Below are 25,613 nucleotides of genomic sequence, written 5' to 3' on the forward strand. Positions count from 1 at the left end.
ACAAGCATCCAATTATTTCATAGCATCTGTTGATAGTCTCAGAAGTTAGGATATTAGTTCAGGTATTCAGTAGAAATGCAGCAAAACCAACAAAGGGTGAGAGATATAAATCAATGTTTAAGGAACAATAGACAAGAAAGAATTATCTCAATCTTTTATTAAGAATGCATAGAAAACTGAGTTAGTTATATATGTGATATAAGAAGATATAATTGTACATGAATAAATAATGTAATATATAATAATAATACCAATAACACCCACTGAACACTTTGGGCTAGCCGTTATGTCAAATACTTGATATGTATGCTACTGTTTAATCTTCATAATTATTTTTTGAGATAATGTGTTAGGCCTCTATCCCTAAGACCACCCTCAGGTTCAGTGACTTTCTAGAAGAACTGACAGAACTCAGAAGTTGTAATACTTACAGTTACAGTTTATTGTAGTTAAAGGCTGCACAGCAAAATCAGCAAATGCAATAGGCATATGGGACTAAATCCAAAGGAAACCAGCCTCAAGCTTCCAAGAGTCCACTCCAAGTGGAGTTGCACAGAACGTGCCTAATTCCTCTAGCAACAAGTTGAAACAAGTGTAAAATGTTGTCTGTCAGCAGAGCCCTCCTAGCCTAGGAGTCTAGGGGTTTTTATTTTTATTATTTTTATTTTTTATTTTTCTATAAGTTATTGGGATACAGGTGGTATTTGGTTACATAAGTAAGTTCTTCAGTTGTGATTTATGAGATGTTGGTGCATCCGTCACCTGCACAGTATACACTACACTGTATTTGTTGTTGTTTATCCCTCACCCCTCCCACTCTTCCCCGCAACTCCCCAAAGTCCATTGTATTATTCTTATGCCTTTGTGTCCTCGTAGCTTAGCTCCCACATATCAGTGAGAACATATGATGTTTGGTTTTCCATTCCTGAGTTACTTCACTTAGAATAATAGTCTCCATTCTCATCCAGGTCACTCTGGATGCTGTTAATTCATTCATTTTTATGGCTGCATAGCATTCCATCATGTAAATATATGGAATATATGATGGAATATGTATATCACAGTTTCTTTTCTATATATATATAGAATATATATGTATATCATGGTTTCTTTATCCACTCACTGGCTGATGGGCATTTGGAGTGGTTCTACGATTTTGCAATTGTAAATTGTGCTGCTATAAACATGCTTGTGCAAATGTCTTTTTTGAATAATGACTTCTTTTCCTCTGGGTAGATACCTAGTAGTGGAATTGCTGAATCAAATAGTAGTTCTACTTTTAGTTCTTTAAGGAATCTCCACACTGTTTCCCATAACAGCTGTACTAGTTTACATTTCCACCAACAGTGTAGAAGTGTTTCTGTTCACTGCATCCATCCCAACATCTATTGTTTTTTTTTTTTAAATTATGGCCATTCTTGCAGGAGTGAGGTGATACTGCACTGTGGTTTTGATTTGCATTTCTCTGATCATTAGTAATGTTGAGCATTCTTTCATGTTTGTTTGTCATTTGTATATCTTCTTTTGAGAATTGGCTATTCATGTCTTTATCCCACTTTTTGATAACATTTTTTTCTTAGTGATTTGAGTTCATTGTAGATGCTGAATATTAGTCCTTTGCCAGATGTATAGATTGTGAAGCCTTTTCTCCCACTTGTGGGTTCTGTTTACTCTGCTGACTTTTCCTTTTGCCCACAAAAGTTCTTTAATTCGGTGTCAGATATTTCTCTTTGCTTTTATTTTGCTTTTGGGTTCTTGGTCATGAAATCCTTGCCTAAGCCAATGTCTAGAAGGGTTTTTCTAATGTTTTCTTCTAGAATTTTTATAGTTTCAGGTCTTAGGTTTAAGTGCCTAATCCAACTTGAGTTGATTTTGCATTAGGTGAGCGATGAGGATCCAGTTTCATTCTCCTACATGTGGCTAGCCAGTTATCCCAGCACTATTTGTTGAAAGAATGCCCTTTCCCCACTTTATGATTTTGTTTACTTTGTTAAATATCAGTTGGCTGTAAGTATCTGGGTTTATTCAAGGTTCTCTCTTCTGTTCCATTGGTCTATGTGCCTATTTTTGTACCTGCACCATCCTCTTTTGGTGACTATAGCTTTATACAGTATAGTTTGAAATTAGGTAGTGTGATGCTTCCAGATTTATTGTGTTTGCTGAGTCTTGCTTTGGCTTTGCGGGCTCTTTTATAGTTCCATATGAATTTTAGAATTGTTTTTCTAATTTTGTGAAGAATGTTGGTGGTAGTTTGATGGAGATTGCGTTAAATTTGTAGCTTGCTTTTCACATTAAGGTCATTTTCACAATATTGATTCTACCTATTCATGAGCATGGGATGTGTTTCCATTTTTTCATGTTGTCTATGATTTCTTTTGGCAGTTTTGTAGTTTTCCTTGTAGAGGTCTTTCTACTCCTTTGTTAGGTTATATTCCTAAGTATTTTATTATTATTTTTTTACAGCTATTGTAAAAGTGGTTGTGTTCTTGATTTGATTCTCTGCTTGGTTACTGTTGGTGTATCAAAGAGCCATTGATTTGTGTGCATTAATCTTGTATCCAGAAACTTTGCTGAATTCTTTTATCAGTTCTAGGAGCTTTCTGGAGGAGTCCTTAGGGTTTTCAAGATAAACGATCATATTGTTAGCAAACAGTGAAAGTTTGACTTCCTCTTTACTGATTTGGATATGCCCTTTACTTCTTTTTCTTGTCTGATTGCTCTGGCTAGGATCTCCAGTACTATGTTGAAGAGGAGTGCTGAGCGTGGGCATCATTGTCTTGTTCCCGTTCTCAGAGGGAATACTTTCAACTTTTACCATTCTGTATTAAGTTGGCTGTGAGTTTGTCATAAACGGCTTTATTATATTAAGGTATGTCCCTTGCATGCTGATTTAGTTGAGAGTTTTAACCATAAAGGGATGCTGGATTTTGTTGAATGCTTTTTCTGTATCTATTGAAATGATCATGTGATTTTTGTTTTTAATTCTGTTTATCTGGTGTATCACATTTATTGACTTGCAATGTTAAACCATCCCTACATCCCTGGTCTGAAGCCCAGTTTATTATGGGTGGATTATTATTATTTTTTCTTTTTTGAGACTGAGTTTTACTCTTGTTGCCCAGGCTGGAATGCAGAAGATATTACCAATTGATAAGAGCCAGAGAGAAGACTCAGGACCAAAAAGCCAGTTTTAAGTATTGACTAATTTTATGACTTCAGGCAAGTCACTTACCTTTTCTGAGTCATAGTTTCCTATCTGTAAAATTAAAAAAAATGCTAATTTTTGTTACTAAGACCAAATGAGATAATGTGTTAAAGTAACTAGTTCAATTCCTAGCACATGATAGCCACCTATATAAGATAAAGTCTTTAGCTCAATATCTAGTACATGGGTGTTACTCCAAAAATATCAGCTGAATCTGAATTTGCATTCCCTCAGAGCAGGCACTCAATTTGTCATTGCTGTTTAAACATGTGAATCAATACATGAATGGTTATGGTTAACTTAGTAGTCTATATGTATATGTAACACTTATATGTTAAATCCTCTAGTAATGGATAAGTGAGATAAGCCAAATATTTAGAGTGTGAGTATTTGTTACCCAGGTTGTGAGACCGGAAGAGTTAATGGCTCTTAGGTGGAGCATGATGTTTAGAGAGAGTTTTAACACTGAATACAGGGGGAGCTAACTCAGAACAATCTTCTCAATTTATATCATAATACAAGTTCTTTGTTGCAGCAGAACCTGCCCTCAATTCAATGATTCATTTGTTTACTAGTTTACTACTGCTATTAAATTTGTGTTCAAAAGAGCTCAAGTATTTCAACATTTTTGCTTCCGGCTCTTGTTACTACTTATTTACACCAACAGTAATGGAGACTCTTGGAGAGGTAGAGAGAAGAACAAGAAGACTCCAGGTAATGGGGACACACTCAAGACAGCTCCTGATTGTTATTTCCTCTCTCAATCCAGCTTTGTGATTATATCACCTTTGGCTAAAACCACATCCTGAAACATGACTGTGCCTCTTTGTACTGCCTCCAGCATGTGTGCCCTACGATATGAGATCTTGTGTGCTTTCCAGGGAAGGATACTTAAGTCCAGTCCTGATAATAAGGCAGAGTGACTCCAGGGAAAAATGCCTGGTGTCTGGGCTCTGCTATGTTGGGTTTATGATGAAAAACTGCAAATCAAAAGCTTTATGTATAGTAATGGTGCTTTTAAAGTCTGAGAGTGCTACATAAATATACATTCCTTGTTAAAAAAAATAGTAAATTCTCTTTAGCAGTTTGCTAGTATATTGAACTTTCCACCTCCTACAAATAGGATATTTTGGTAAACAATTAGACTATATACATTACAAAATCTGAATTAAATGCTGTTTTGTTTTGTTTTGTTTTGTATTCTGCCTTGTGTACATATAGTAAAGATGACACAGAATACAGACAGCTGTAGAACATAAGTGTGACAATATTCAACATATAGGTATTAGGAATCCATCACTGTTTGAAAGATGGCACTGTTCTTTTTTTGTTTTGTTTTGTTTTGTTTTGTTTTTTTGAGACACAATCTTGCCCTGTTACCCAGGCTGGAGTGCAGTGGCATGATGTTGGCTCACTGCAACCTCCACCTCCCAGGTTCAAATGATTCTGCTGCCTCAGCCTCCTGAGTAGCTGGGATTACAAGCATCTGCCACCATACCTTGCTAATTTTTGTATTTTTAGTAGAGACAGTGTTTTGCCATGTTGCCCAGGCTGGTCTCAAACTCCTGACCTCAGGTGATCTGCCCACCTCAGCCTCCCAAAGTTCTGGAATTACAGGCTTGAGCCACTGCTTCTGGCTGATACTGTTCTTTGTGACTTTTAATGACTAAGTTTCTTCTGTTTGTGTAGCTATGACACATGGCATCCCTCCTGTCCCTAGAAATTGATTTCTACTCATTTACTGAATATCGGGAATCATGGGCTCATAAGTCTACAAAGCCGAATCCAAAAGAAATCAGGATAGAAGACAATACATATTTTAAAAAGTTTTCTACAGATGGATAGAATACCAATTTTCCATTTCCTTTCTGGCCTTCTCCTTCTATTCTTTTCTTTCTGCTACCCATCTACATTTTTTAAAAATAAAAAACATTTTGAAGATATTGTAGTCTGTTCTCACACCGGTATAAAGAGCTACCTGACCTGGATAATTTATGAAAAAAGAGGTTTAATTGACTCACAGTTTCACAGACTGTGTAAGAAGCATGGCTGGAAGGCCTCAGGAAACTTGCAGTCAAGGCAGAAGGTGAAGGGAAGCAAGCATGTTTTACCATGGCGGAAAGAGAGAGAGAGTGAAGGGGGGAAGTGCCACACCCTTTTAAACATTTATCAGATCTGGTGAGAACTTACTATCACAAGAACAGCAAGGGGGAAATCTGCCCCCATGATCAAGTCACCTCCTGCCAGATCCCTCCCCCAACATTGGGAATTACAATTCAACATGAGATTTGGATGGGGACACAGAGCCGAACCGTATCAGATATTTTCTGCTGTAAGTATCTGGATGTACCATACCCAGGGTTCTCAGTTTTAGATAACATAATTGGACTCCAGTTTACTCGGGTTGAAAAAAAGAACCTGTATGGTATAACTCCCAGCCTGGAGGATTAGTCTCTGGCAAGAATTCAAGGAGGCAAAGTGTGGCTAAGATCTTAGTGTAGGAAAAGCCCACCCTCTCACTGGGAGCAGACAGATCTTCTGCTCCTTAGGAGTCTCTATTGGGAGTTGAGACCTCTGCTTACCATTTTTCCAGTAATTTTCTCCAAGTGAGCAGGACATTTCATGGCAGTTGGCCAAAATGAAATATATTTCATTATAATCAGTATCAGTGGAACTTTCACTCTGATATGAACCACATCTTTGTTTTCCAAAGTTTTAGAAACAGGTAGAGAGTGTATGTTCTTGTAAAGTAATTGGTCTAGGGAAAATACCTTTTCGAGATGATATAATTAACTCTTTCTACCCAAATGTCTTAAAATTCATGGAGCTTTGTCTTAAAATGAATTGCTGCTGCTGAGAATGGGATATTGTCTTAGTCTGTTTTGTGCAGCTGTAACACTGTTTTGTGCAGCTGTAACATAATACCTGAGACTGGATAATTTATAATGAACAGAAACTTATTGATTTATAGTTCTTGAGTTGGGAAGTCCAAGACGGTGGCACTGGTATCTATCAGGGACCTTCTTGCTGTGTCATCTCATGGCAGAAGGCATCAGACGTCAGAGGGGTAAAAAGAGGATGAGAGAGAGGAAATGTGGTTGACCTTGTTCTTTTGTAAGGAACCTACTCCCGAATTGATGGCAACAATCTATCCATGAGAGCAGAGCCCTTGTGGCCTATTTACCTCTCATTAGGACCTATCTCCCAACAAACATTGTTGGATTGGAGGTTAAGTTTCCAACGTATGCTTTCTGAGGGACACGTTCAAACCTTAGCAGATACCAAGAGGCAACTCACAACTAACAAGACTTGGGTAATGGTAGATACCTAAGTGCTTACTGTGTAATTAGCAACTTTGCATGTTCTAAAGAAGCATTTTTCAAGAGGCAGCCGCAGTCTATCTTCATCAAAATCATTGTTAGAAATGTAGATTGTTGAGGATCCCTCCAGGCCTTCAGAATTAGAAATTTTGAGAGGAACTCTTGAAGTCAGCAATTTTTATAAATCCCCAGATGAACTTTAAACCCACTAAAGTTTGAGAAACACCAGGAATGTAAAGGAATGCAGGTCTATTAAAAATTGTTAAAGCTCTTGTTAAAATCACTCATTTTCAGCCTGTCCTCTTCCTGCTTCTAATAATCACTGTATATATTTTTATTAAATATTGCATTTATGATTAACAAAGAAAGATGCTATTCTAAGGCTTAATGAATTAAAAAGAAAACCAGGTTGTTGCAGCTGAGTGGGTTTCTTTACAGAGATGGATATTTGTAAAGTGTTAGGTAGTTATTTGTGTGAAAGATCAACAAGCCCATTGGAAACTTTTGGAAGATGAGCAGCATTGAATTTCTGGAAGAAAGGGAACATTTTCTGACAGTGGTTGGTCAATGCTGAACTTTCAGATAATGATGGATTGATGGTCCAAAGGCTGCTTAAGCTACGTGCCTTATACCTTATAGTCAGCTTTTAGTCTGCTTGACCTGCTTGGTGTCTAGTAGCTTCTCAGTTTGGAAAAAGCCAAAGGCTGCTTCAATTTATTTACAGATGTGTTGTTCAGAACTGGTGCCACAATTGTGCATGTTCACCCAGTAGTTCTTAGAGCCTCATTGGTATCAGTTACCTACATTCTCTATTTCTCGTTGGTACATGAAGCATTAAAACGAGGGCTTCAAGGTCACTTGAGAGGAGAAAAGCCCCTCAAATCAACTTCACTCTTTCCTTAGGTTGGAATCTCTCATGATGCTCAACATGTACATCTAAATCCAGCTGCTCTAACCCTTCCTCTCTGCTTACTGTGTCTTGGGGTTTCAACCCTTAGAGTTGCGCACACCTGCACACAAATCCTTCCACCACCTGTGGCCTGCAGGGTTGGATCAGGCTTTGTGAGTCTTACCCTTACACAAGTTTTGAAATACTCTTTAAAAAATAGATAAGAAAATGTATGACTGTGCAACTGTGTTTCTAAGGATGCTTTCTAGAATTTTGGAAAAGCCTATGCTAGTGGAGGACCTGTAGCCTAAGCTACCAGGGGTAAGTTAACTGACACTCTACATTATATATACACATATAAAAATGTAAGTATACACACATACCTATATACATACCCCTCAGAGAACTATGGGAATCGATAGAGATGATATATACTGGCTCAGAGCAAGTTTTCAATAAATTGCAGCTATTGTGGTTAAGGCCCACAGAGATTAGTTTAAATAAAGTGGTTGCAAATGATCAACTCAAGGAAGTATTAAAAGCAGCATGCAATTTCTTGCAAGAACTCATCAAAGCAAAAACTAGACACATGCAATTATAACCATAGAAAACCAACACAATAATCAATATAGAAATTCTAATAGTTCACTACATAAGTGATTTTAACATAGTGGTTAAGATCTTGAACATGAAGTGGACTGTCTGTGTTCACTTCCTGGCCCCATCATTGACAGACCCAGGGTAACCTAGTTAATCCTATTGTGATTCATTTCCCCTTGATTTCTAAAGTGGAAAGAGCATGCTGCCTGTCATGCAGGACTGAAGATTGAGTGGAGTAATGTGCGTAAAACATTCAGTGTAGTGCCTGGCATATAATAAGTATTCACTAAATAGTAGCTATTGACAGTCTTAGAATCACAGTAACATTTGATGAGACTCTGATCTTTCGCAGAAAAAATAATTATTTTTTCCCCAAAGTGACTCAAATAATAAGCCTCTGAGAAGGAAGGACTTAACTCTTAGGTATCAAAACAGTTAGTTGCACTGAGAACAATACAAAGGTTGGGGAAAATTCTCTCCTGTGTTTCTCTGAGGTTGCATATATCCTTTTATTATAAAACGTCTTAGAGGTACTGTAATTATTTGTTAATTTGTCTGCTTGCCCTATGTGATTATAAATGTCTAGAAAGCAGTTCCGCTAGACTTTGTAGCCTTTCTGCCTAGCATGGGGTCTGGCATTGTGGCAGTACATCATAACTATCTGTTGAATGAAAGATTGAATGGATGGGAAAATTCCTGTTTCTTCTGGCATTTTCTCCCAGGTTATCTGGGAGATCTTCAGTCTTCTCCAGTCTGCTCTGAACTCCCACTTCAGCTCTGGGATGGTCTCCTCGTTGGATCTGTTTCAACCTGCTTACTGGATGGCATGGCTCATTCCAGAAGGACATAAGGTATTTGCACTTTGAAGGTGCTGGTTATGCCAGATTCTCCTTGATCACGAAGTCTCAGCACATTGCAACACTCAATCCACCGAGGCTAAAGTTCATTATCATAGTGAATATTTGAAGTGTGATTGAGAAGATTATTGCCACATAAGCAGCCTTTTGCAGGAGTTAGTTGCTGGGAGGATGGATTAGTTAATGTTTGCTTTCGGATTTTGCGATGGTTTAGGTACTTTCCCTGGTGATGATTTTTGTTACTGTTAAATGTTTTCCATTATAACTCTTTACAGTTTGTGGGCAACGTTAGTAAAGAACATTTCAAAGAGTTCTCATGATTAGTAGGCTGTGTTACTGTCAATAGTGGCCCTCCCTCATGCACCCCATTCTGGTGGAATATTAATATTTGGTTGTGAAGGAGATTTGAAAGAACTCTGGCACGCTGGGAATGGCACTAAAGATCTTAGGTGAAATCCACATTCCCAACAGAGAGATTCTTTCTCCAGATTTAAATATCCTTTAGTGTTTTAATCATTTTGAACTATGTGTTCATTCTGCTTAGCTTATTTTTGTGTGTGAAGGAAACCAAAAGAACATGGGATACTCTGCTAATATTTACAAATGTTTTTTTGTTCCCTTACTGGTGTGTAGTTATCAGGGCTCTTTAAGGCTATACTTATAATGAGGTCTTAAGTGTGTGTGATGATTGTCAAAAGGCAGTGAGGGAGACTTCCATTTACGGGGTGTCTGGATGGTTCTGTTTGTGCTGAACTTTTCCACTTTCATGAGTTTAGAAAAACTGCAGGCCTGTAGAGTCATTTAACGTGTTTTGCCCATTTAAAGCAAATGTATTTCAGCGTTTATAGACGATATTTCTGGGTGCCCTTTCATCCTCTCTTGAAGGCTATAGATTGCAATTAGCATACTGGCTCTCTCCCTTGTTCTTCAACTGGCCCCTCCTCTTCTCATATGTGCTTTCTTTTCTTATGGCTGGAGCTATCTGACCCAGAGACGTAGGTGGATCTAGGCTCCAGTCTCCTGAGAGCACAATTAGGGTGACCAGATGTCTCAGGACTGAGGGGTTTTTAGGTCCTGTACGTTCAGTGCTAACATCAGGAAATTCCTGGGAAAACTAGGATAGTTTACCTAACTTTTATGGTTGTCAGGGGATCTTAAAAATTCCTAACTCAGGAGCTCCAGTGACCAGTCATTAAGTCTGTGCTCCTGAATGATTGCTTACGCATTGAATTTTGCCTTATTCCTAAGGCCAGCACCCCACCTTGCACCCATATCCAGTAGAAAGATCTTGGTCCTACTTCTTTAAGATGGAGCTTCTGTTTAGTTGATCTGCTTAGTACTTCAGATCCTCTTACCCTGGTCCTCCCATGTTAGCTCAGATTGGCTCAGTGCTTTGAGTCCTGCCTTCGGTTCTTAGCTTATATCTCTACCTGATGTGGCCTGTAGCTTATATCTCTACCTGATGTGGCCTGCTAACTCCCTGGTGCCAAGACATTATCTTCACATCTATTTCTTATGCTCAACTGAAAGTCTAGACCAGCACCCACAGCAGTGGTTCTCAAGGTGTGATCCTGGGACCAACAGTATCAGCATCACCTGGGAATGTGTTAGAAATGCAGATTCTAGGCTCTTCTCCAGACCTACTGAATCAGGAACTCTGGAGATTGTGCCCAGCAATTTGTGTTTTAACAAGCCCTCCAGTGGACAGTAATGCACACTCAAGTTGGAGAGCCTCTTCCCTAGGTCATGCACTGTGCCTCCCCAGCTAGACTTCAAAGCCTGAAGCCAAGGCTACTCACCTTCATGAATCTTTATTGTCTCGCTCTCTGCCCATTGCTGGTCTGGCTGATCTTCCTAACCAACGTTAAACTCCCATTCTTACAGAGATCTGCAAAGCACTGTTTATTTCCACTGCTGATAGGGATTGTCCAGGTTTGCCCAAGACAGGGGTTAACTGGGCACAGAACTTTCAGTACTAAAACGGAACATTCTGGGCAAACAGGGAGGGATTAAAAACCCTAACTGAGCAAGCCTATTAATACATTCAGTGATGTTGCCTTATGGAGACAGAAAAATAGAGAAATAGAAGCAGAATTATTGACCCTTTTGGATATGCCCTTCTTTAAAACAACAAAAAAGCCGAAAGGAAGACTGTCCATTATGGAATGTGGATGGACTAATTATTTGAATAATTTTTAGTATTGAATAGGTTACATTCCAACTATGACTGTTCAAAGAATCTCTCTCTCTCTTTCTTTCTTTCTCTCTCTCTCTCTCTCTTTCTGTGAAGCAACTCCGATGGAGTCAGAATTTTAGAATGAACTTGCTGTGTGATCTCAGGCTTTATCTATAATTGGAATACTAATGATTTTTTCTTCTAATTACATTACAGCAGATGAATTGAGGATAAATAAAATTAAGTGGTATTTATAAAAGTCATTTCTTGGATGGGTGCTACATTTTAAAAATAACAACCAACTCATACACACACAGTTTTCCAAGAGAACATGAAATCTTTCGCAAGATATGAGAGGAAATGAAAAGTAGTATCTGACCACTTCAGATAGAAGTGATTTCTTCCTGTTGTAAATTCTGATAGGGCCTAAAGTCTAGAACCATGGTTTACAGCCTTGGATGCCCATTAGAGTCACATGGGGACTTAACAACAACAACAACAGCAACAACAACAACAACAACAACAACAACAACAACAACAACAACAGTGACTGATGCTCAGGCTCCCCTCATCCCAGAGGGTCTGCTTTAATTGATTTGCTGTGGTACTTTGTCATCGGTGGTCTTAAATTCACCAGGCAATTCAAATGTGCAGCCATGTTTGAGAATCATGAGTCTAGAATAGTTATAAAACATTACTCATAAGCATCATTTGAGAAAAACTTATAAAAATGCAAAATCAGCCCCCTCCTCTAATCAAGTAGATCTGGGGTGGGATTCAGGAATCTGCTTAATACACAAGCTTACCTGAGGGTTCTGATGGAGATGATTGGCAGATCAGGTAACTTTTAGAAACCTTGAACTCTGACATTTTTTTTGTTTGTTTGTTTTGAGACAGAGTCTTACTCTGTTGCCCAGGCTGGGTTGCAGTGGCATGTCTCGGCTCACTGCAACCTCCATCTCTTGGGTTCAAGAGATTCTCCTGCCTCAGCCTCCTGAGTAGCTGAGATTACAGGTGTGCACCACCACGCCTGGCTAATTTTTATATTTTTAGTAGAAACGGGATTTCACCAGGTCGGTCAGGCTGATCTTGAACTCCTGACCTTGTGATCTGCTTGCCTCGGTCTTGCTGGGATTACAGGCATGAGCCACTGCAACCTGCCAACTTTTTTTTCCCCACAGTATATAACACATGGTTAGTAGAGGGTTAACATATGGCAGGTACTTAACATGTGCTGAATGAAGTTTGCTGATTTATGTCCAAGAGACAATGATTTTAGCTCTTACATTGTAGAGCACTAGGTCCTAGGATTTGTGGGCTACTTTTTAAACTATCTGTGTCTCAGTTAAGCCTGATACAGACAAGGTAATGTAAGAGCTCAGTATACATCTCTATAGTGCTCACTCAGATGCTTAACCAGTTGGAAAATGCCCCAACAGTAGGAAGATAATCCCACATTGCAGATTAGGTTGTAACCTAGCTTTGTGTTTCTGTGTCTGAGATGGTTCAGTGGAAACAAAGATCCCATGTAAAATTTTAAAAAAAAACAAAGAACCAGCCAAAAGAAATTAGCAGAGCACACTGTGATATCCGAATCTATGTTTTTGTTCAATTATTTTTCTTTCTCTTAGAACCTAATTTCTGGATCCATGGAGTTTTCTAAGTGTTATCATGGCCTCAGAAATGAAAATCCCCAGAGCACTTTGAGCTTTCCTGTTGAAAAATCACAACAGAAAAGCAAAGCCTTGGATATAAAATTGTCAAAAGTCTTTGGATGTAATATTGTCGACTTGGCAGTTTAACAAGGCCCACCCTGTTTGCAGCAAAAGGCCAAAAGTCCAAGACAAGCAAAAGCTTATAGCAATCACTTACCAGAATGAGCCCTGCTGCCCTGTTCACATTACAGTACATTTGTCAAGCTTGATAGCCATCTCTCTTCCTGGAGGAACCAACTTTTTTTTTAAGTTGACTTTTGTTTTCTGAGCCATGCCAACATTCCAGCCACATGAGAGAGCCTGAACAGATTTAAACCCCAAATTCAAAAATTCAAAGTACTGTTTGTACTACAAACATATTACAGTTGTCAGCAAGCAGTACACAAGCATATTAGAAGGGGGGGAATGGAAATTGAATGGATATTAATTTCTGGGATTAGCTGTTGGGTGGAATGCTATATTTCAGATGGTTCATTTAAATTGTAATAGGCTTCCCAAAAGTTTATACATCAAGTCATTATGGGACAGAGCTTTGTTGATGCTAATTACAGCAGCACAGCTAGATAATTAAATATAACCTTCAATAATAATTGGGGAAAGGAATGGCTTCAGCTGGAGTTCCTCAACTTTTTCACAGCAAAGCTAGTCTAGCAATCCAACAATTACTAGGGCTCAGGGATACACACACACACACACACACACACACACACACACACACACATATATATATATATATATATATATGTGTGTGTGTGTGTGTGTGTGTGTGTGTGTGTGTATGTGGTGTGTATATAAAGTGCATTGTAGCCACTTTTATGGTGTGGCTCATTTAAGAAAATAAACTGGAGAAATTCCTTACATGTTTTATTCCACACATGTTCTATAAATTTTTTGTTACAATTGGTCTCTTACGATATCTTTTTAGAACATGGGCCAAGAAATTCAGCATTTTTAAAGCAAATTACTATTTCATATGCTGTGTGATTTAAATTGTGGGTATCTTAATATTGTAATAGGACTTAGGCCACAATTGCCAAATGATTAAAATAACTGAACCTTATATTCTGCTCAATTCGGAATGATATCGTTAGGTAAATTCGTAATTGCTAAGGAAATGAAAAAATACTTTATTTTCTTTGTCCCGGCGGGTAGATAAGATACCTCCCCGAGTGCTTCTAAACCGCTTGGCTCCACTACAAGTCAAAAAGGAAGATGACTTTTCAGAGTGTGGCTAAACCGGTGATCGGAATTCTGTAGCAGGATGAAATATCCATAAAAGGGGAACAGAGAATGTGATATTCTACAAAACAGAGCATCTCTCTTCTTTGCAGTTGTTTGTCCATATAGCCTCATTCAATTATGCTAATACTCATGTTTACCTCACTTTTTGGTCCTCCAGGAAGTATTACTGAAGTAAACTTCCAGAATCCAGATCCAAAGAGGTGGACAGTGAAAACAACTGGAACTAGTAAGTGTTGCCATCAACAAGCAGAGGAAGGGCAAGGTCTTGAAGTACCTGCCGATGTGTACAAAAATCTTCTAAGTTATACTTTAATTTGAATATATTTTATATCACATTTTTCTTTGAAGATTGAGCCACTAATATATTATAGCAGCAAACAGATGTCAAAATTGTTGGTCTTATTATTAGCAATTGGGGAACGGGCGCTGGCAATTCTTAGGAAGAGTATTCTTGGGTTTTCTGAGACTGGAAACTTGGCAGAAGTCTCTACTGATTTTTTCGGATAAACATTTTAGCCTCTTTTCTTTGGCACTCTGCCACTGAACTTTCATTTAGATTGCTAAGGTAAAGGTGTGTGGTGGAAAAGTGGTATGAGTTTACAGACACAATTGTTATTCTTCCTTCCAAATTCCTCAAACTAGGGAAGAGAAACTAGAATTTACTGAGCATCTATCATGAGTCAGTTTCTTTCACATAGGTCAACTCATTTAAATATTTCCAGAAGATTACCCAGTTTTGCTCTTAGTTCCACTTTTACAGATAAAGAAATACAGGCTCAGAGAAGTTCAGAATCCCTCAGTGGGGCAGCAGAGACTCAGACTGAGGTTGCCTATTCTGGAGCCCACATCCTCTTCCTCTATGGTGCAGTATAATTAGTGTTAGACGTTGAAATAGGTTTTGGAAGGTGTTAATGAACCAAATGGAGGGGGCCCGGGTGAGGTGATGGTGGGTGGAGTGGAAGGTTGGCAGGAAGGGTCTTCAAGGAAAACTGAACAACGGAATAAGTCCAAAGTCAGACAAAAACGACATTTCAGGAATTTACTGTTTATGCTTTACTATCTTTCTTAAGAGTCACAGAATTATAAATATAAGAAATGAAAACATTTGGTTTATGGAAAAATAAGAGGAAAGGAATACACTAATTGTTAGTGGAGAGTGCTCAGACAATTGGGATACCTTTTGGAATTCAGTCCTTGATGTATGTGTTGAGAAACCACTTTACTTATGTATTTCACATAGGAGGTCAAACGAAAACATAAGATTGCTTCAGATTCCCTGCATTTGAGCTTCCCCACATTTTTATAAGACACAGAAAACTCCTTTATGGAAGACATTCAAAAATAAGAGCCAGAAATACAGTAACCCAAAAGCTACACACTTTTTGTAAGGGTGAAGGGAAAGCTTGAAAGGTTTGCTAAAAGATCAACTCACAGAAATATTAACAAACAAAAGGACACACAGATTTATTACTATTATGTGCATGAAGGGAATCGCAGAGTGATTGTCCAATATTCAAATGGGACACAGGTGCTTATGTACTCTACTTCTTAGAAGGAAGGGAAATGGGAAAATGTGGATGATTTGATGGGGATTGTAAATGATTTTTAGGGGAAATCAGTGGGCTTGAGGAACATACAGTGGTTTTTTGGGCCCACAGAGTGGACAAAGTTTTGTGACAAAAGTCTGTTGAGGTTTGTTGACAGACTTTAGTCTTCCTTCCTGCAATATGGGTTCAGTTAATGAAAACTCAGGAAAGGGATGAAAGGTCATTGTTTTCTTCTTTAGTATGTCCAGACTTAAGGCAGACAAGGGAACTTTAGCTTTTGTTTGGGAGAGGCAGAGGATTGAGAGACAAGAGGCAGGAGAGGAAAACAATTCTTCTCTTTATGGGCCTGTCTGGTCTTTATGTAGATAGGGAAAAAGTCTCTTCTAAAATCTGTTGATCTCTAAAGGCCTTTAGTTCAAAATATTCGTTATACCAGGGAACCGTATTGTGGGGTCAAGTTCCCTGAACTCCACACATTAAAGCATTTGTATATCATGATGAAATCTGGAAATTTTCTTGTACATTTAACTGTTTATGAAAAAGACATAAATTGTCAACCCCTGAATTCATATCACTTAATAAACTGGCAGCTAGAATGATATTTCTGAGGCTTTTACAATAAGAACTAATTGGTTAAAAAGTCATGTCCCTTAAGTGAGATAAAGCTATTGAGTAAAGGACGTGGGAAAACTTGTAGAGAAATCATTAGAAAATAAAGGTGGAACGTTAAAGGGACTCTTTGGTAAATCCTCCACTAACTAGAAATTCAATAAGTCAAAATATTGCCCAAATAGTCTCAGGTATTTGAGTTAATTGAAGTTTTTGTTATATAACTTTTACCTATGCTTAAATAAAAAAAGGTAAAAGTCTTCCTACATAAAGCATATAAAAATATGTCTATGCACATGAATGGCATAGATTTAAATGACCAGGGCCTTTTTTTTTTTTTTTTTTTTTTTTTTTTTTTTTTTTTTTTAAAGCTAATAAACTGCATGGTTGTTATGTAGCTTAGATGGCACATTTTGACTCAGCAACATGGAAGACTTTGTATATCTTTATGTCAAGGGTATCCGACAATACCCATCTAGTTTTACTTGAGGCTTTTCTATACCCTGTTATTTGTTGGCTTTTCCTTGAGCAACTACCAGAACTTCAAGAATTTCCAGTTTCTTTAAGTATTTACCAACTGAGGGTAACGAAAACATTAATGACTGATTATAGATAACCCACAGTTCTTAGCCTTGGAAATGGTAAAGACAGGACATGTGAGGAAGAACATTGAAAACAAAACAGCAAATATAGGTGTTAGGTCAACATACCAAAAAGCAACTTTTAAATCAGCTACAACATTCCTCTGTAATTATGTTACTTTTGGCACTAAGAAGTGAATCCTACTTTCTTTCTTTTTGGTCCACTTTTTTTGTAGGAATGAACTGACGTGATTTGGGGAGGCCGTGAAAACCATAGCCATTTGCCTCAATGTGGTAGCAATTAATGGTGAAACTAAGCTGATGCTGACAGAGCTTAATACTGAGCCCCACGGACTGTGGTGCAGTCCCTGTGAGGCTCCAGGGAACCTGCAGTGGGGTCCAATTGTGGCAAGCCTATCAGGCCAACTTCTCCCTGCAGCTTTCCCAGAGTATGGATTGGCTGAAAATTCCTTTGGGGAGGTTGGGCAAAGAAGGGGAAGGAGAGAAAAACAGAAGGTGCTTTGGAGGTGAGGAGGGGCTCAGGTTCCGTCTAGACATTACTCTATATTCCTGTCTGTGTTCGTCAGGGTTCTCTAGAGGGACAGAACTAATAGGATATATATATATATATGTATACACACACACATGTATACATATATATATATATACACACATATGTGTATACTCATATACACATATATATGTACTCATACACACATATATATATATACATACATACACACACACGTATGAGTTTATTCATGAATATTAACTCGTGAGGTCCCACGATAGGCCATCTACAAGCTGAGGAGCAAGGAAGCCAATCCAAGTCCCAAAACCTCAAAAGTAGGGAAGCCAACAGTCCAGCCTTCAGTCTGTGGTAGAAGATCCAAGAGTCCCAAAGCTCAAGAACTTGGAGTTTGATGTTTGAGGGCAGGAAGCATCCAGCACGGGAGAAAGATGGAGGCCAGAAGACTCAGCCAGTCTAGGCCTTTCATTTTCTTCTTCCTGGTTTTTATTCTGGCCACATTGGCTGCTGATTAGATTATGCCCACCCAGACTGAGGGTGGATTTGCCTTTCCCAGTTTACTGACTCAAATGTTAATCTCCTTTGGCAACACCCACACAGACACACCTAGGACCAATACTTTGCATCCTTCAATCCAATCAAGTTGACACTCAATATTAACCATCACACTGTTCTTACATGCAGATGGTTGGTCACCAAGAGAGACTGGACTTATTTACACAGCAGTTTTACAAGATGGTACTAATTTCATGTAACAATGGATTCACCAGAACTCCAAGATAGTAACTATTGTGACTTAAGGACATACAGCTAGTAAATGGGAAGTTGGGACCTGAGCCCCATCTACGTTTTTGATTACTGTACTGTCTCCCAACGGTAATGGCCAAAAGATAGGATGGGCAGTGGGAAGGGTCATGGCTCCCTGCTACTTTTATAGACAAATTTTCTTCACTCCATCAGACATTTATTAGCAGCTACGTAGTATAATTACTACTCTCAAGGAAATCTTTCATTTTCTTTCTTAATGATTTTCAAAGGGCATATTTTTCTCGAAAATAAATACTTAAGCTCATGTTTTTCAGTTAAAATCTAGAGTTAATGCAGAGGATTCCCAAATAAGAGAAGTTGATCCCATTTGTGTCCTCTTTGCCCAAGTCTACACCTATCAGAGAGAGATCACTTGTGATTTGGATTATAAAAGCTTATTAAATAAAAATAGTACATCACTAAATTTTGAAACAGCTACTTTTTTCTTTGTTTTCTACAATTTGTTGTATTCTATATCTTCCTCTTCATTATATTTTATCTTTAATTTTTTTAAAATACATCCTTGAGAAACTATTTCCAAAAGGGTAAACAAATAGGCTTTCTGAGTCCTTCCATATCAGAAAATGCCTTTATTTTGTGTTTGAAATTGGGCTGGGAATGAGATTCTAGGTTCAATGTAATTTTTTTTTTTGAGAATTTCAAATATAATATTCCAACATTTCTTAGCACCCAGTTTTGCTGTTGTGATTACAGATAGTAGTCTAATTTTCATTCATGAGTTTATAATCACCCCCTGCAGAAGTGTTTAGCATTTTCTTTTTCATTGGATTTCGAACTTCCATGTGGATGTGTTTTGCTGTGGTTCTTTTATTCACTCTGCATGCCATTTGATGGTTCATTCCAATGAAATGATTTATGTGTTTCTTCAGCTCTGAGGAAATTTCTTCAGTGACTTTTAATTTCTCATCTTACGTCTTCTGTTACCTCTGTTTTCACTCTGGAACACTTACCAGGCAGCTGCTGAAATTCCTGGATGCATCCTCCGTGCCTTCTCTTCCTCTGTGCTTTCTACTTCACTTTCTTTGCACAATTTTGGGAGAATTGCTTAGCTTGATCACCCAGCTCACTAATTTATTCTTCAGCTATATCTATTCTCTTAGGTAACTTTTAATATTTTTTTTAAGAGACAGGGCTCACCCTGACTTCCAGGCTGTAGTGCAGTGGTGTGCTTATATTTCAGTACAGCCTCCAGCTCCTGGGCTCAAGCCATCCTCCTGCGTCACCCTCTCAAGTAGCTGGGACTACAAGCGTGTGCCACTGTACATGGCTAATTTTTCATTTTCTTTTTTATTTTTGTAGAGACAGTGTCTTGCTTTGTGGCCCAGGCTGCTCTTGAACTCCTGGCTTTAGTATTCCTACCTCAGACTTTGAAAGTGCTGAGATTACAGGCATGTACCACTGTGTCCAGCTGGATAACTTTAAAAAAATTTATTTTTTATTTATCTGTGATATAGATCCTGACACAAATTAATTTTAACAATCACATTCTAAATTTCCAAATTATTTAGTTTGTTTTCCTGGTAATAATATTGTCCTAACTTCTTTCTGAGAACATCACTATTGTATTAGTTTGCTAGGAACCAAGTATCACAGGCTGGGTGGCTGAAATAACAGAAATTTATTTTCTCACAGTTCAGTAGGCTGGAAGCCCAAGATCAAGGTGCCAGCACGATTAATTTCCCCTGAGGCCCCACTTCTTGGCTTCAGGTGCCATCTTTTGCTGCCTTTTCACTTAATCTTTCCTCTGCGTGTGGACATGTCTGATGCCTCTCTGTGTGCCCTAATCTTCAGTCATATTGAGTTACAGTCCACACTAAAAGCCTCATTTTACCTTAATTATCTCTTCAAAGGTCTTATTTCAAAACAAAATCACATTTTGAGGTGCTAGGGATTACAGCTTCAATATATAAATTCTGGGGAAAATAATAATTCAGTCCATAACAACTATATGTATGTTTTACTGTAGAAACCTTCCTCCCTCAATTCTTCTATCAGTTCTGTTTTCTCAGATGTCATATATTTAGTTGGTTAGATTTGGTGCTATTTTTGATGGTGTTGGTTTTTCTCAGGTGTTTGGTAATTTTCATTTTTGTGTTGCTCATCTTTGTCACATGCTTGAAGATGCTGATTGTGGTAACTGTAGCTTTCCTTCAGTGAATGCGTTGAAAGCATGGAATGTCCTGTTGGTGAAAGGTGCTATGTAAGCTGTCGCCCTCTTCCTCCCTGGGTCATTTTTTACCTAGACACCACCTGTGTTTTGCGGCTCTGGAGCTAATATTGGTGCTTTACTCCAGTTGCCATTTTTAGTGGCAGCTGCTTGTAGGATGTGGGAGAGACTAACCAGCTTAGCATCTTCAAAGCTGCCTTCAGAACCTTCCCTGCTTTTTTTTTTTTTTTTTTGAGCCGGAGTATTGCTCTGTCACCCAGGCTGGAGTGCAGTGGCATAATCTTGGCTCACTGTAACCTCCACCTCGCAGGTTCAAGTGATTCTCCTGCCTCAACTTCCCAGTTAGCTGGGACTACAGGTGTGTGCCACCATGCCTGGCTAACTTTTGTATTTTTAGTAAAGACGGAATTTCACCATGTTGACCAGGCTTATCTTGAACTTCTGACCTCAGGTAATCCTCCTACCTTGGCCTCCTAAAGTCCTGGGATTACAGGCATGAGCCACCATACCTGGCCCCTTCCCTATTTTTTAAAAAATATATTGACTCTGCAGAAATTTCTCAAAATGTCTTCAGATTTCTTTTCTTCCAACATGGTTCTGAATTTTTTTGAAGTGTTTTCTTTTTTTTTTGCTTTTTATGTAATTTGGGATAGGCGTGATTATACATATATGAAAAATTTTAAAGGGGTAAATGTATAAGTATTAATATAGTAAATATATATATTTGCCCCTTTAAAAATTTTATATCTTTTTTTATTATACTTTAGGTTCTAGAATACATTATATATTTTTATAATGAATATATATATATTTGCCCCTTTTAAAATTTTATGTCCATGTATATTTTTTATTATACTTTAAGTTCTGTGATACATGTTCAGAATGTGTAGGTTTGTAGCATAGCTATACACGTGCCATGGTTGTTTGCTGCACCCACTGGTTTGCTGCACCCATTAACCCTCATCTACATTAGATATTTCTCCTAATGCTATCTCTCCCCTTGCCCCCACACTCTGACAGGCCCCAGTGTGTGATGTTCCCCTCCATATATCCATGTATTCTCACTGCTCAACTCCCACTTACGGTTGAGAACATGCATGTTTGGTTTTCCATTCCTGTGTTAGTTTGCTGAGAATGATGGTTTCCAGCTTCATCGATGTCCCTGCAAAGAACACGAACTCATCCTTTTTATGGCTGCATAGTATTCCGTGGTGTATATGTGCCACAATTTCTTTATCTAGTCTATCATATGGGTATTTGGGTTTGTTCCAAGTCTTTGCTATTGTGAATAGTGCTGCAATAAACATATGTGTGCAAGTGTCTTTATAGTAGAATGATTTAAAATCGTTTGGGTATATAACCAGTAATGGGATTACTGTGTCAAAAGGTATTTCTGGTTCTAGATCCTTGAGGAATTGCCAGTTGCCACCCTGTCTTCCACAATGGTTGAACTAAATTATACTCCCACCAACAGTGTATAAGCATTCCCATTTCTCCAAATCCTCTCCAGCATCTGTTCTTTTCTTTTTTTTTTTTTTTTAAATGTATCTTATTACACTTTAGGTTCTGGGGTACCTGTACAGTACATGCAGGATTGTTGCATAGGTACATACATGGCAATGTGGTTTGCTGCCTCTATCCCTGTCACCTACATCTGACATTTCTCCCCATGTTATCCCTCCCCAAACCGCCCCCAGCTGTTCCTTTCCTAGTCCCCCTCAACAGACCCCAGTGTGTGATGCTCCCCTCCCTGTGTCCGTGTGTTCTCATTGTTCAACACCCATCTATGAGTGAGAACATGTGGTGTTTATTTTTCTGTTCTGTCAGTTTGCTGAGAATTATGGTTTCCAGATTCATCTATGTCCCTACATACTTTTTTGTGGCTGCATAGTATTCCATGGTATATATATGCCACATTTTCCTTGTCCAGTCTATTGTCAATGGGCATTTGGGTTGGTTCCAGGTCTTTGCTATCGTAAACAGTACCACAATGAACATACATGTGTATGTGTCTTTATAATAGAATGATTTATAATCCTTTGGATATATACCCAGTAATGGGACTGCTGGGTCAAATGGAATTTCTATTTCTAGGTCCTTGAGGAATCGCCACACTGTCTTCCATAATGGTCGAACTAATTTACACTCCCACCAACAATGTAAAAGTGTTCCTATTTCTCCACATCCTCTCCAGCATCTGTTGTCTCCAGATTTTTTAATGATCACCTAACTGGTGTGAGGTGGTATCTCAATGTGGTTTTGATTTGCATTTACCTAATGACCAGTGATGATGAGCATTTCTTCACATGCTTGTTGGCTTCATATATGTCTTCTTTTGAAAAGTGTTCATATCCTTTGCCCATTTTTGAATGGGTTTGTTTGTTTTTTTTCTTGTAAATCTGTTGTAGTTCTTTGTAGATTCTGGATATTAGCCCTTTGTCCGATGGGTAGATTGCAAATACTTTTCCCCATTCTGTTGGTTGCCAGTTCACTCTCATGAGTGGTTCTTTTGCTGTGCAGAAGCTCTGGAGTTTAATTAGATCCCATTTGTCTATTTTGGCTTTTGTTGCCAATGCTTTTGGTGTTTTAGTTATGAAGTTGTTGCCTATGCCTATGTCCTGAATGGTTTTGCCTCGGTTTTCTTTTAGGGTTTTTATGGTGTTAGGTCTTATGTTTAAATCTTCAATCCATCTGGAGTTAATTTTAGTGCAAGGTGTCAGGAAGGGGTCCAGTTTCTGCTTTCTGCACATGACTAGCCAGTTTTCCCAACACCGTTTATTAAACAGGGAATCCTTTCCCCATTGCTTGTTTTTGTTGGGTTTGTCAAAGATCAGATGGTTGTAGATGTGTGGCATTGCCTCTGAGGCCTCTGTTCTGTTCTATTGGTCTATATCTCTGTTTGGTACCAGTACCATGCTGTTTTGATTACTGTAGCCTTGTAGTATTGTTTGCAGTCAGGTAGCATGATGCCTCCAGCTCTGTTCTTTTTGCTTAGAATTGACTTGGCTATGTGGGATCTGTTTTGGTTCCATATGAAGTTTAAGGTGTTTTTTTTTCCAGTTCTGTGAAGAGGGTCATAGGTAGCTTGATGGGGATAGCATTTAATTCATAAATTACTTTGGGCAGTATGGCCATTTTCACAATATTAATTATTCCTAACCATGAGCATGGAATGTTTTTCCATCTGTTTGTGTCCTGTCTTATTTCCTTGAGCAGTGGTTTGTAGTTCTCCTTGAAGAGGTTCTTTGCATCCTTTGTTAGTTGTATTCCTAGGTATTTTATTCTCTTTGTAGTAATTGTGAATGGCAGTTCGTTGTTGATTTGGCTCTCGAAACTTGTGTATGCTTTGCGAAGTTCTTGTGTTGTGTTTTTCACTCCATCAGGTAATTTATATTTTTTTTCTAAGCTGTTTATTTTTGCTAGTATTTTGTCAAATCTTTTTTCAAGGTTCTTAGTTTCTTTGCATTGGGTTAGAACATGTTCTTTTAGCTCAGAGAAGTTTGTTATTACCCACTTTCTGAAGCCTCTTTCTGTCAATTCATCCGACTCATTCTCCATCCAGCTTTGTTCCCTTGTTGATGAGGAGTTGTGATCCATTGGAGTAGGAGAGACGTTCTGTTTTTGGGTGTTTTCATCCTTTTATGCTGGTTTCTTCCCATCTTTGTGGATTTATCTATCTGTGGTTTTTGTAGTTGGTGAATTTCAGATGGGGTCTCTGAGTGGACATCCTTTTTGTTGATAATGAAGTTATTTCTTTCTGTTCTTTAGTTTTCCTTCTAACAGCCAGGCCTCTTTCCTGTAGGACTGCTGGAGGTCCACTCCAGACACTGCTTGCCTGGGAATCACCTGCGGCAGCTGCATAACAGTAAGGGTTGTTGTCAGTTTCTTCTTCTGTTATCTTTGTCCCAGAAGGATACCCACCAGATGTCAGCCTGAGCTCTCTTTTATGAGGTGTCTCATAAAATATACGGGGGTCGGTGAGCTGCTTGAGGAGACAGTCTGCCCCTTATAGGATCTGAAGTGCTGTGCTGTGATCTCTGTTGTTCCGTTCAGAGCTGCTGGGCAGGTACATTTAAGGCTGCTGCAGCAGAACTCATAACTCCCTTTTTTTCCCAGATGTTCTTTCCTGGGAAGGTGGGGCTTTATTTATAAGTTCCTGATGTGCTGCTGCCTTTTTTCAGAGATGCCCTGCCCAGTAAGGAGATAGCCTAGTCACAGTCTGCCAGTAGAGGCGTTACTGAGCTGTCATGGGCTCTGCCCAGCTGCTGTGTGAACCTCCCTGAAGTTTTGTTTATAGAGGCATAGTTAGAACTGCCTCAGTAATGGCAGTCTGCCTCAGTAATGGTGGACTGCCTCATTAATGGTGGACTGCCTCAGTAGTGGTGGACTGCCTTGGTAATGGCAGATGCCCTTACCCCCACAGAACTGGACCATCCTGTATCCAGTTGTGCTTGCTGTGAAACTCTTAATCCAGAGCGTTTCAGATTCTTCGTCTTTGTTGGGGTGGGACCCGCTGAGCCAGATCACCTGGCTTCCTGTTTCAGCCCCCTTTTTTTTCAGTTTAATTGGTGACTCTGTGTCTCAGGTGTTCCAGGCTCCAGTTGAAATGGCTGCCCAGATTTGCGTGAGTTTTTGTGCAGAGACCAGCCACGCTGGCTGAAACAACCATGCTGGAGACTCATGGCACTTTTCCACCTGGGAATCTCCTGGCCTGTGGGCAGTAAAAACTCGTTTGGAAATGCGGTGATCACTCACCTCTTGCCGGGAACTGCACTCCAAAGCTGTTCCTATTTGGCCATGTTGGATCATCCCCCTTTCCTAAATTTTTAATGATCACCATTATAACTGGCATGAGATGGTGTCCCTTGTGGTTTTGATTTGCATTTCTCTATTAACCAGTGATAATGAGCTTTTTTTCATATGTTGATTGGTTGCATAAATGTCTTCTTTAGAGAAATGTCTGTTCATATTCTTTTCCCACTTTTTGATGGGGATGTTTGTTTTTTTTCTTGTAAATTTGTTTACGTTCTTTATGGATTCTCAATATTAGCCTTTTGTCAGATTGATAGATTACAAAATTTTTCTTCCATTCTGTAGGTTGCCTGTTCACTGGGGTGATAATTTCTTTTGCTGTACAGAAGCTCTTTAGTTTAATTAGATCTCATTTGTCAATTTTGGCTTTTTGTTTCCATTGCTTTTGGTGTTTTTTGTCTTGTAGGCTTTGCCCAGGCTTATGTCCTGAATGTTATTGCTAGGTTTTCTTCTATGGTCTTTATGATATTAGGTCTTATGTTTAAGTCTTTTTTTTTTTTTTTTTTTTTGAGATGGAATCTCACTCTGTCGTGCAG

The 25,613-nt window shown here is 38.7% G+C and overlaps 1 long non-coding RNA gene across 2 annotated transcripts in view; it reads left to right on the forward strand.

Annotated features, from left to right (window-relative positions):
• LOC141582042 (uncharacterized) overlaps window positions 1–25,613 on the forward strand; it is a 628,742-nt gene that overhangs the window by 28,970 nt on the left and 574,159 nt on the right. The window contains exons 2-3 of one of the 2 annotated variants that reach the window (XR_012514892.1): window positions 2,728–8,865; window positions 14,162–14,230. This is a non-coding gene — a long non-coding RNA (uncharacterized LOC141582042). The remainder of the gene's footprint in view (window positions 1–2,727; window positions 8,866–14,161; window positions 14,231–25,613) is intronic. The other variant, XR_012514893.1, reaches the window with a different exon arrangement.

Source organism: Saimiri boliviensis, chromosome 18, assembly GCF_048565385.1.
Source record: "Saimiri boliviensis isolate mSaiBol1 chromosome 18, mSaiBol1.pri, whole genome shotgun sequence".
NCBI lineage: Eukaryota > Metazoa > Chordata > Mammalia > Primates > Cebidae > Saimiri > Saimiri boliviensis.